Source organism: Eretmochelys imbricata, chromosome 16 (genome assembly GCF_965152235.1).
Source record: "Eretmochelys imbricata isolate rEreImb1 chromosome 16, rEreImb1.hap1, whole genome shotgun sequence".
In the NCBI taxonomy this organism is placed as follows: domain Eukaryota; kingdom Metazoa; phylum Chordata; order Testudines; family Cheloniidae; genus Eretmochelys; species Eretmochelys imbricata.
Window position 1 is genome coordinate 8,273,946 of NC_135587.1, and position 9,948 is coordinate 8,283,893.

The following is a 9,948-nucleotide window of genomic DNA, read 5'->3' on the forward strand; positions in this document are numbered from 1 at the left end:
GGGAAGTCTGTATTATTCTGTTATTAAGTTCTTTCAAGACAAAGAAAAGATTGACAGATGCTAAAGTTCTTAAAAGACCAAGACTTAAATTAAATTTTCATTTAAGCTAATTATACAGGTTTACTAGTAAATGCTCAGAAAATTCATTTCACACTCAAAAAGTAAGTATCATTAATTTGAGGAGCCCGCTCTATGAGTAAAATGGAAACTCAACCCTAATTATGGAACTTTGACCAGTGTCTCCATAATTCATTGGGAAGGTCTTTAAGGAGCAGCAGGTGACTTTAATTTCCAAGGACAGACTGCAGTCTAAGTGCTGGTGTCCACGAACCAATAATGTATGATTTTTCAGTGTACTTTATCTGTTCAAAGCACAGCTCCAAGCCACTTCAGTTGCAGCTGTACATGCTCAGCATGGCTACAAGTCTGTTGCCAGCTGTCACATTAGACACCCAGAACATGAGGAAAACACAATTTAGTGGACACTTGTAAAAAGTTTGGTTTAAGTGACTTCCTCAGAATCACTCATGCACTTGGTGGCAGAGGCAGGGCTCAAACCCAGCACTGCACTCAACTGAGAGATCCTGCAGACAACCACCTCCTTCAGCACGCAACCCTGATTCATCCCAAGAGTAGGTCTGTCCTATGCACTGAAGGAGGACTTTCAAAAATTAAAGAAATTAGTTAGGGAAGTGGATTGGACTGAAGAATTTATGGATCTAAAGGTAGAGGAGGCCTGGGATTATTTTAAATCAAAGCTGCAGAAGCTATCGGAAGCCTGCATCCCAAGAAAGGAGAAAAAATTCATAGGCAGGAGTTGTAAACCAAGCTGGATGAGCAAGCATCTCAGAGAGGTGATTAAGAAAAAGCAGAAAGCCTACAGGGAGTGGAAGAAGGGAGGGATCAGCAAGGAAAGCTACCTTATTGAGGTCAGAACATGTAGGGATAAAGTGAGACAGGCTAAAAGTCAAGTACAGTTGGACCTTGCAAAGGGAATTAAAACCAATAGTAAAAGGTTCTATAGCCATATAAATAAGAAGAAAACAAAGAAAGAAGTGGGACCGCTAAACACTGAGGATGGAGTGGAGGTCAAGGATAATCTAGGCATGGCCCAATATCTAAACAAATACTTTGCCTCAGTCTTTAATAAGACCAAAGAGGTTCTTAGGGATAATGGTAGCATGACAAATGGGAATGAGGATACAGAGGTAGATATTACCATATCTGAGGTAGAAGCGAAACTCAAACAGCTTAATGGGACTAAATCGGGGGGCCCAGATAATCTTCATCCAAGAATATTAAAGGAATTGGCACATGAAATTACAAACCCATTAGCAAGAATTTTTAATGAATCTGTAAACTCAGGGGTTGTACTGTGTGATTGGAGAATTGCTAACATAGTTCCTATTTTTAAGAAAGGGAAAAAATGTGATCCGGGTAACTATAGGCCTGTTAGTTTGACATCTGTAGTATGCAAGGTCTTGGAAAAAATTTTGAAGGAGAAGGTAGTTAAGGACATTGAAGTCAATGGTAAATGGGACAAAATACAACATGGTTTTACAAAAGGTAGATCGTGCCAAACCAACCTGATCTCCTTCTTTGAGAAAGTAACAGATTTTTTAGACAAAGGAAACACAGTGGATCTAATTTACCTAGATTTCAGTAAGGCGTTTGATACCGTGCCACATGGGGAATTATGCGTTAAATTGGAAAAGATGGGGATCAATAGGAAAATTGAAAGGTGGATAAGGAATTGGTTAAAGAGGAGACTACAACGGGTCCTACTGAAAGGTGAACTGTCAGGCTGGAGGGAGGTTACCAGTGGAGTTCCTCAAGGATTGGTTTTGGGACCAATCTTATTTAATCTTTTTATTACTGACCTCGGCACAAAAAGTGGGAGTGTGCTAATAAAGTTTGCGGATGATACAAAGCTGGGAGGTATTGCCAATTTAGAGAAGGATCGGGAAATCATACAGGAAGATTTGGATGACCTTGAAAACTGGAGTAATAGTAATAGGATGAAATTTAATAGTGAGAAGTATAAGGTCATGCATTTAGGGATTAATTACAAGAATTTTAGTTATAAGCTGGGGACGCATCAATTAGAAGTAACAGAGGAGGAGAAGGACCTTGGAGTATTGGTTGATCATAGGATGACTATGAGCCGCCAATGTGATATGGCTGTGAAAAAAGCTAATGCGGTCTTGGGATGCATCAGGAGAGGTATTTCCAGTAGGGATAAGGAGGTTTTAGTACCGTTTACAAGGCACTGGTGAGACCTCACCTGGAATACTGTGTGCAGTTCTGGTCTCCCATGTTTAAGAAGGATGAATTCAAACTGGAACAGCTACAGAGAAGGGCTACTGGGATGATCCGAGGAATGGAAAACCTGTCTTATGAAAGGAGACTCAAGGAGCTTGGCTTGTTTAGCCTAACTAAAAGAAGGTTATGGGGAGATATGATTGTTCTCTATAAATATATCAGAGGGATAAATACCGGAGAGGGAGAGGAATTATTTAAGCTCAGTACCAATGTGGACACAAGAACAAATGGATATAAACTGGCCACCAGGAAATTTAGACTTGAAATTAGACGAAGGTTTCTAACCATCAGAGGAGTGAAGTTTTGGAATAGCCTTCCAAGGGAAGCAGTGGGGGCAAAAGATCTATCTGGCTTTAAGATTAAACTCGATAAGTTTATGGAGGAGATGGTATGATGGGATAACATGGTTTTGGTAATTAAATATTCATGGTAAATAGACCCAATGGCCTGGATGGGATATTAGATGGGGTGGGATCTGAGTTACCCAGGAAAGAATTTTCTGTAGTATCTGGCTGGTGAATCTTGCCCATATGCTCAGGGTTTAGCTGATCGCCATATTTGGGGTCGGGAAGGAATTTTCCTCCAGGGCAGATTGGAAGAGGCCCTGGAGGTTTTTTGCCTTCCTCTGTAGCATGGGGCACAGGTCATTTGCTGGAGGATTCTCTGCTCCTTGAAGTCTTTAAACCATGATTTGAGGACTTCAATAGCTCAGACATAGGTGAGAGGTCTTTCACAGGAGTGGTGGGTGAAATTCTGTGGCCTGCTTTGTGCAGGAGGTCAGACTAGATGATCATAATGGTCCCTTCTGACCTAAATATCTATGAATCTATAAGGATGGGGTCCCATGGAAAAACTAGTATGTGATCATGTAATTAAAGACTGCATCATAATGCATATGTACAAGGAAGCTGAATTAAGATTTATGATGAGAGTTAACTGGAGCTGGAGAGCTCCATTACGACACCTGGTTCCAGGGAAGCAGACCCAATTAAAGATGAGACCCTGCTGGAGAGAAGCTGGGTAGTTACTATAAAGGAAAAAGTTTGGAGCAGAAGGAGAGGGTGTCTGTGTGTGCAGTGTGAGAGTGTGGACAGACTGGCAGGACTGAGGAGGAAGCCTGGGGGAGAGATGATTTGGGGGTCCTCTCCTGAATAGAAGGTTTGCAAGAGGCCAGGAGAAAAATAGAACAGTGACTGGGGGTGGAGCAAGCTATGGTGGTGAGTCCTGGAAAAAGGGCAGGATCTGGACTTCCAGGGAGCTGGCCCTGGGAAGTGTTCAGTGGAGGAACAGAGTCTGAGAAATTTAGGAGGGGTCAACAGTCAAGCCTGAGGAGGTCAGAAGTTCGTTTAAGTTAGTACTCTTGGTCTGGGATTCATTGGGGATTACACAGCCCTGCAAGTCCTGGCCCTGAAAGAAAGGTGAAGCTAGAGAGATTATAGGAAAAAGTCTGGAAGGCAGAAAGCTACAGAAGTCCAGGAAGGCAGGAGCAAGGAGTTTGACAGAGCAGATTGCAGTGGGAAGGCTTAGGTTCCCCTACCAGACCTTAAGAAGGGGATAAGGAGGACTGAAAACCCTAAGAGAAGGTGCTAAGACCCTGGGGGCCCAGAGTTGGGGATGAAGACTTTGGACTGTTGGTTGTTTTTTCTGTTACCTAGAAGGTGAGGAGCTAGAACATAACCTAGCCAGAGCACTGAGTTGCATTAGGAGAGACTGCCGCGGGTCTGAAGCAACCAGCGAGGGCCACTAGAGAGGAAATAACTGCTATACGACACCTAACTCTGAGGAGGCACACAAGTGGTGAGTCTGCTCTCGTACAGGTTGCATAGGCAACCTTAATTTCCTAATTTTTGGAATGCTTGACTTTGCAACACTAATGTTCTTTTCACTTTTTTTAACTGGTTGTTGTGGTTTTTTTATCGTCATCGTCATGGCATATCCCATGGGGACATGGTCTCCTTGCAAATCAAGCCCCACCCAGCTTGATCTCTGGCAAGGCACTTACGGTGGTCTGATTGTAAATTTTGTTTACGTCCATCACTAGCAATCTTGTTATGCCACCAAAGCTTTTGGCACTCATGTGATTGTCGGCGTGTAGTGGCATCCCTTGGTATACACACTCCAGAATTCATTGGAGTTCTGTTCTTACAGTATGTCCATACCAAGAAAGCTGCCACAGCCGACCAGTACTGATGGATGCAGTTGCTGGGTTCGCTTCAAATAGCCTCATTTCTGATCTTGTCCTGCTGCTTGATATGGAGCAGTTGAAGGAGGCAACAAGAATCAAAACTATCAATCTGGTGTTCTTCAGCCTCCCCTAGCGTCGTCCTCTGTCTGCTGCACCCCAGCTTCAGTCCCTCTCCTCTTATCTAACCACCCCACAACCCGACCACCTCCCCTCTGCCCCTATATACTCCTAGCTTCTTCACCTCCTCCCTTGTTCCTATTCAACCTCTGGCTCTTGCAACCCATCTCCTCTCTACCCCCATCCCTCATCTCCCTGCATGCCCATGTAGCCTTCTCCACACTGCCTGGCTCAAGTAGGGTGGCACTGGGACACAGGAGGCCTTGCTCTCTGTACTGGGGCCCAGTGCCACAGTGGACCCCAGAAGCCAGGAGGCACAATTTCAGGGAAAGTCCTGATCAGCCCCTGCAGCCCCGGGCTGGATCATACCGAGTGCAGATGGAATCTTCAGAAAATTGAACTGACAAGCTCTGACAAGTCTCTACTGAGCATGTGTGAACAGCAGGTTTTTTTTAAGGCTTACAATTTGGCCAAATTTGGTCAGATTTTCATAGGGGACGGCAAAAGTCACGTACCTGACAGCAGGGCAACTCCCCCTGCCAAATTTCAAGTCCTTCCTCCAAAACATGGACGTGCTAAAGCTCCCCATGAAACAATTGTAAGTTTTTTGTTTGTTTGTTTAATATTAGCAAAACATTTTACCCTAATCTAGTTCTTGAGCCATTTTAGCTGAAATATTGAGCCCGAGGCAGACACCACCCGACATTCCAGCCTGAATGGTTAAAGTTTGGCAAGGTTATAAAAAAATGAAAACAGGGCCTTATAATGGAAAGTTTTAAGCCACCTTAACTATCGGCAGCACAAGCAGCTCAGCTTATATAATAGGGCCAGATCCCCCAGATAGTGTCAATTAGCAGAGTTTCATGTGATTTACGCGAGCTGAGTATTGAACCCAAAACGTAAAATAAAGTTAGATCTAAGTAAAATATTATTAGTGCATTAGACAGTGAAAGGGGCATTGGATTTACAGTCGGTGCCTGTCTAGCTCTCAGAGCACATGTTCAGTACCATTCATTTCACAATAAAGCCAGAATACAAACAGACCCATGCATTCTCAACTCCCTGGAGTCATCTGATGAACGTCTGTGACACAAAGAAGGCCAATGAAGCTGTTCTGATAGGACGGATATGAAGATATCATGGAATCTGAATATTTGCCACATCAACCTAGCTGATCTGCTGAGAGCTGTTTGGATATAGGATGCTGCCTAGCAGTGAACAGGAAACTTTCCCACGTGTTAGGTTTGATCACATTTGAATTAAGACAAAGGCATATGCAAAGAGACGGTTCAGGGGTGATGATCAGTCTATAAGAACCTACATGGGGAACAAATATTTGGCAATTGTCTCTGCAATCTAGCAGGCAAAGGTGTAACAACTTCCAAGGTCTGGAAGTTACAGTTAGAAAATTCAGACTGGAAATAAGGTGTACATTTTTAACAGGGAGGGTAATTAGCCAGTGGAACAATTTACTGAGGGTGGTTGTGGATGCTCCATCACAGTCAATCTTTAAATCAAGATTGTGGTTTTCTAAAAGATCTGTCTAGTTCAAACAGGAATTATTTGGGGGCAGTTCTCTGGCCTGTGTTATGCAGATCTGACTTGATGATCACAATGGTCCCTTCTGGCCTTGGACTCTAGGAACCTCTACCCAGTGACACTGCTGCACTGGTACATGATGACGCAGCTGTCGGGATTCTGGCTTAAACTCATTCAGAGCACATTTTACCCCTTTTGGTTATTGTTTGCCTCCTTTTAGAGACCCAGTACCCACAGAAGGGATGATGGCTGCTTGGTCTTGATTTCAGGCAGTGAGATAGATAGGTGTGGAGGTTGGCTGTGTAACATTGCTAGGCAATTGCCTTCCAAAGCCCAATTCTCTCCATGATTGTGAGCACGAGCTAAATGTTATGTGTCAAAAACAATAATGGAAACTGCTTCTAAAGGAATGCAACGCCCCGAATGTGGGTTTAAACACTATCATTAACATGCTCAAAGGAGAGAAAACAATTCCCCACTTGCTTTGCTACCACAAAATCATGTGGTCTTAACAAAGCATTTGTCAATTCATTCACGGATGCTTATTATATGTAAAGAAGGTCTTTGGAGGCAGTTATTCATCACATTTCATGCATGCACAATGGCTTTGCACAAATGGAGCCTTGGAATAATTTTGGGACAAAGGTTGGTTGTTAAAGAATTCTGGGCCCAGTTCTCCGTTACATTACAGCCCTGTTATGCTCCTCTGGCAGAATAAAGGGGACTTAAAGTGGGTTGAAATGGCCCCCTGAGAATACCCCTTACCAGGGGGCCCGCCAAGCCAGTGCAGAGCCTTTATGTGAGCTCTCCACCATCCCTGCTCATGTCTGTTGTGTGACTGGGAGGTCCATGTGTTTATTAAGCTCACCAGGCAAACCTGCTGGTCCACTCTGGTAACTGGAGGAGCAATAACTCTGTAACCACACCACAATGGCCCCATGACACAGGGTCCAGAGCAAGGGTGTGTCAGAGGCACAGCCAAAGTGCGCTCCACTGCACTACAGCTATCTTTCTCCAGTTCCCGTGGGGGGGCGGGGGAGCAATTGGGAAGCACAGCTTAAGTTAGGGCAGCTCTCCGGCTGCAATAATTTACACCAACGGCTGGATACAGGAAACCTAAAGATGGCTTAAAGCCACCTTTCCCCACCTTTTCTGCCTAAGTGCAGTAACTGAGCATCAGACCTTTTATTTTGTCACACCTACAAGTCGAAAAGTGAGTGGCAGTGACCTCAGATAGCTTCAGATCCCAACAAAATGCTTCCCACTCTTTCCCCCCAGCCCCTCAAACATGGTTCATCTTAAAATTCTTTCAGAGTCAATCCATGGCGAACAAGTTTGGAATACACTAGCAGAAGGCTTGGTAAGAAGAGTTAATAGCAAGTGGCAACGTTTCTATTCTCAAAGCTACTTAGCTTCCAATACTTTCATTTTCTTTAAAGCAAGCTTTCCCAATCCCCCTCAGTCAGTGCGAACCGCTCCTGGGGCCCAGCTGAAGTATTTGTCACTGGTTCCCTTCACTCTTCCTCTTCTACTCATCATCATCATCGGACAATGAAAAGAGGACTTCTGTTCCCAGGCACTTCCTTGGGAAGGGAACAGAAAGACTGTCCATACTGCAGAACACATCCTTTCCATTCTCTGGGTCCAAGGGTCCTTGCAGGGTTCCTGAGAGGCTATGAGTGCTGCATCTGCCCTTCTCCATGGAGATGCAGTGTTTGGGAACACCAGAAGGCTTTTCCCATAGTGAGGTAAAAGACAGGTCACTGGGTCTTACTGTTCTGGGATGAGATGCCTGACCCTTCTCCCTTGCTAGAGATTCAGCAAGCTTAGAGTTGCTTGACTGCACATTGGGTAGCAATTCCATGTCTGTGCTCTCATCTGGTGTGAGTGGACAATCGAGCATGGGGATGATAATGGCACTGTCCTTACTGTCATGAGCTACCCCAGTATCTTGACAGTTGCTGCTTTGTGGGAGGTTCAACAAGTCTTCAGCAGTATCCTTTCTATCTGCCAAGTCCTTGCTAAAACTGAGCCCTACAATGTTCTTTAGAGCCTGGCTATTTCCAGTGCCACGTTTCTTTTTCAGAGCGATAACAGTGTGATCCCTTCCTGATGCCCCTCTTCCCTTGTCGATTATTTCTTGAACAGCTTTTAAAGCCTGTAGCGTCTTTATACCAGAACCTTGTGGCAATGTATTCACACCAAATCCCTGTTCCACGGCCTGCCCTTCCTTGCTTTCCTTTCCTTCCATTGCACTGCTTAGTTGGAGCTCCTCAGCTGAGCGGATGGGTTTTTCAGTGGTTGGCTGCGGCTGCACATGGCTTCGATTCGCTGCTCTCCTCTTGGTGGAGTTCTCTTGATGTTCACGCATTTTTTTGCTGACAAGCGCTAACTTGCTGACGTTGTGTGCTAGCTCCATCATGCCGTGTGGCATGGGGGATGTGCGCAAGCTGGAGGCATCTCCCAGAAACTCACTGGTGGCACCAGTGAGTGGATTTCTCCTACTCGTAAAGGAAAATACACACAGTGGGACAGCAGTTAGCATGAACTCCCAAGGAAACACACAGCCACCTGAGGTACAGAAAGGAAAACCCTGAGTGGATTCTTTGCTGCCAACACAGTGAGTTTGTAGCAGCCAATCAGACTGATTCACTGGTAAAAGTCCCTCACTTCTCAGCTGGGACATAATCTGCAGGTCAAGGGGAGTTTTGTCTGATTGAAACTTGGCATTTCCATTTCGTAGGAAACGTCATCATTTCAAAAATTGTTCTCCATCTGAATTGGAATGAAAACCAGTTTTCTCCAAATTTCCTGTGAAATGGACATTCTGAAAGTTCCATTCCAGAAAACTTAGAAATTTCATTTCAAAATGAATGTTTTGGTTTGAAATTTGTCTTGTTGGTTTAGCTGTATCTTCCTTTTATGTTTACACTATTTCATGCTATGTTAGCAGCTGTGTGCCATAATGACTCGTGATATCAAGTTATATCATGATAGTATGACACATTGTGTCCTGTCCCCTACCACTATTGATTTGTTCTAATACAACATGATTTGCCATATTATGACAAATCTAGTAGTTGAAATATTTTAATTTATTTTATATTTTATTTCTAAATTCCTTGAGGGCAGCAGCTACTTAATACCAAGTGAAACATCTTATTTTCTCAGTGTTTCCTGTTTGTGTTATAGTGAAATGGTTTGGCAATTAAACAAGAAAAGAAGATAAGCACTCGGGCCTAGATCCTCAAAGGTACTTAGGTTCAACTTCCATTGATATCAATGGACGTTAGAAGCCTAAATATCTTTGAGGAACTGGGCTCCAGTGTAATAATTAGAGGAGTAGATTTTTTCAATATATTTGTGCTAGTCAGTAACCATTTCCCTAGGATATTGAAAACAGCTGCTCCTCATTAGCAGCTGACAAAGAACTGCTTCAATGAACATTTTTCCATCAGCTCTAGTAAGGACCTCAGGTCTGGGCCCCGAAAGAGAAACCAGCTTAATGCACCAGAAACCTTTAGGAAAACATTGTAAACCATTTAGAAACAATTCTCTCTCTCACTTTCTGGGGCATTTTCCTCTGCCCTAAAGTTTGCACTTTAAAGGACCCCATCATAAAACTCTGATAAATGGATAAAACTCTGAAAGCAGGGGGTGCTTTTGCCTGTATGAGATGCATGCCCTAACAGGCCTCTACTCCTCCTTTATTCATGACAGGAAGCTGTTTTCATCCTGTGGGACACCACCCTAACTCTAGTTTTAACATAAGGGCTGGGAGATGA